This window comes from Malurus melanocephalus, unplaced genomic scaffold, assembly GCF_030028575.1.
Source record: "Malurus melanocephalus ecotype Western Australia unplaced genomic scaffold, MMel_1.1 scaffold_496, whole genome shotgun sequence".
NCBI classification, from domain to species: Eukaryota; Metazoa; Chordata; class Aves; order Passeriformes; family Maluridae; genus Malurus; species Malurus melanocephalus.
The window spans coordinates 503,997-506,722 of NW_026623728.1; the positions used below are offsets into that span (position 1 = coordinate 503,997).

The 2,726-nt window shown below is 53.5% G+C and overlaps 1 long non-coding RNA gene across 1 annotated transcript; it reads right to left on the reverse strand.

Annotated features, from left to right (window-relative positions):
- Positions 1-6: 6 nt before the first annotated feature.
- On the reverse strand, positions 7-2,194 carry LOC130582468 (uncharacterized). Its single transcript, XR_008966317.1, has 3 exons — positions 1,992-2,194; positions 622-657; positions 7-142 (listed from the first exon to the last, which is right to left on the reverse strand). It is a non-coding gene; the product is annotated as an uncharacterized LOC130582468 (long non-coding RNA).
- Between the last annotated feature and the right edge of the window lie 532 nt (positions 2,195-2,726).

The window sequence follows — 2,726 nt, forward strand, 5'->3', positions numbered from 1 at the left end:
AGGGCGGCGGTGGACGTGGGGTGACCGCTGACGTAAATCCCGACCAGGACGATCCCGGCCACGGCCACCGCGGCCACGGCGATCCCAACGATGGCTCCCGCGGGAATTGGGGCGCCGGTGCTGCGGGAAGGGAGGCTGCTCCCTGGAAAAAYGGGATCCAGCTCAGCCATGGAGAATGGAAGTGTCTATTCCCAAAAAAAATCCCCATTCTGGGAGTGATTTGGCTCAAATTTGGGAATTTGGGATTGGGAAAGACGTTGGGGCAGCAGTTTAGGAAAGATGGAAAAGCTGGGATTGAGCCAGGATTCCCRGAAATGAGGAGGGAAAGGGCGGATTGGGGTGAAGGATGTTTTAAATTCAGATTTTACACTGATTTTTATGAAATCTGAAGGAAAACAAAGCTTTGAGTCTTGTGAAAATAACGCGAATAAAGGGAATTACGTGGAAGGAAAAAATTCCTTGGAAATGAGTGGGAAAAGCAGACAAAAGGCATCGGGGAAAAACCAGAACATTCCCAATTCTGGGCTGGCTCCAATCAGGGTGAGAACAACGGGAATTTCATCTTTGGGGGCTTCCTGTGCCCCCAAATCCAGGGAAATCTGGGCAGGATGAAGGCCTTACCCTCTCCTCCCTCAAACTGGCTGAGCTTCGTGTCATCTGGGAAGAGAAAATGAGGCAAAAAACACAAAGTTAGGGACTTTACAGGATATCCTTGTGTTCCCCACCCCATTGCACCCTCTGGGGTGGGATCTCTGGATGAGTTTTAGGTTTCTGGAAGAGGGAGGGACCTGGAAAACCTCAGGGACAGCGGGAGAGATGGGGATGGGGGTTTTCTTCGCCGAGGCAGCGCCTGGAGTGCAAATTTCTGAGGGAAGGGGTCGATCACCTGCTCCTGGCGCCGGGGATCGGGGATTGGGGGTCATCTGTGCAGGGGTTGGGGATAGGGAGGGTCATCTGTCCAGGTATTGGGATCAGGGATTGGGGGTCACGTGTCCAGGGATCAGGAATTGGGGGTCATCTGTCCAGGGATTGGGATCAGGAACTGGGGCGGGTTCACCTGTCCAGGGATCAGGGATTGGGGATTGGGGGTCACCTGTGCAGGGATTGGGATTGGGGGGGTCGTCTGTCCGGGGATCAGGGTTTGGGGGTCACCTGTGCAGGGATTGGGATCAGAAAATTGGGGGTCACCTGTGCAGGGATCAGGATCAGGGATTTGGGGGGGTCACCTATCCAGGGATCAGGAAACTGGGGGTCATCTGTGCAGGGATCCAGGAACTGGGGGGAGTTACCTGTCCAGGTATTGGGATCAGGGAATTGGGGGCCACCTGTCCAGGGATCAGGGATTTGGGGAGGTCACTTATCCAGGGATCAGGATCAGGAACTGTGCAGGGATTGGGATCAGGGACGGGGGGGGTCACCTGTCCAGGGATCAGGGCAGGAACTGGGGGGTCACTTGTCTGAGGGTTGGGATCAGGTATTGGGGGGTCACCTGTCCAGGTATTGGGAACAGGGAGAGGGGGTCAACTGGCCAGGGATTAGGATCAGGGACAGAGATCAACTGTCCAGGGATCAGGGATTTGGGGGGTCACTTATCCAGGGATCAGGATCAGGGATGGATGGGATCACCTGTCCAGGGATCAGGAATTGGGAAGGATCACCTGTCCAGGGATCGGGATCACGGATTGGGAGGGATTACCCATGCAGGGATCAGGATCAGGGAATTGGGATGTCACTTGTCCAGGGATCGGGATCAGGGACAGGGGTTCAACTGTCCAGGCATTGGGATCAGGGAATTGGGGGTCACCTGTCCAGGGATCAGCACCAGGGATGGGTGGGGTCACCTGTCCAGGGATCAGGAATTGGGGGTTCCCCCATCCAGAGATCAGGATCAGGGAATTGGGGGTCACCTGTCCAGGGATTGGGATCAGGGATTTGGGGTCACCTGGCCCAGGGATCGGGATCAGGGATTTGGGGTCACCTCAAGGACCCACCTTCAGTGGTCAGGCTGCCAACGAAGAGCGAGGACGTTGGGGTGGTGTCATCCTCAGCCTGAGGTGACACCGAGCCCTGAGGTGACACCGAGCTCTGAGGTGACACCGAGTTCTGAGGTGACACCGAACTGCCCGGGAGGGTTGAGCTGTCCGGCGGGGCCGAGTAGCGGCCGCCCTCCGCTAAATCCTCACAGGTCTTTTCATCCGACTGCAAAGAAAACAGGGAAAATTGATTTTTTCCTAAAATCCTTGCAGGTCTTTTCATCCGACTGCAAAGAAAACAGGGAAAGTGTTTTTTTTCCTAAAATCCTTGCAGGTCTTTTCATCCGACTGCAAAGAAAACAGGGAAAAGTGGGGTTTTTATCCTCATTTCCCCCCATAGGGAATTCCAGGAATTTCCCTCCAGCGGGAATTCCTGCGCTGCTTTCCAGGAGGAGAAGGGGAGGAAAATTTGGGAAGAGCTTCAGCAGAACACAGAGCTGGAATGAAGGGATATCCCGAGGGATGTCTGAAGGAGTATCCCAAGGGAATAAAGGAATATGTAAAGGGAGAAAGGGAATATCCCAAGGGAAATCCAAAGGAAATAAAGGAATATCTAAAGGGAGTAAAGGGGTATCAAAAAGGAACAAAGGGATATCCCAAAGAATTTCTAAAGGGGTATCCCAAGGGAATAAAGGGATATCTAAAGGGAATATCTAAAGGGAATATCTAAAGGGAATATAGAGTTATCTAAAG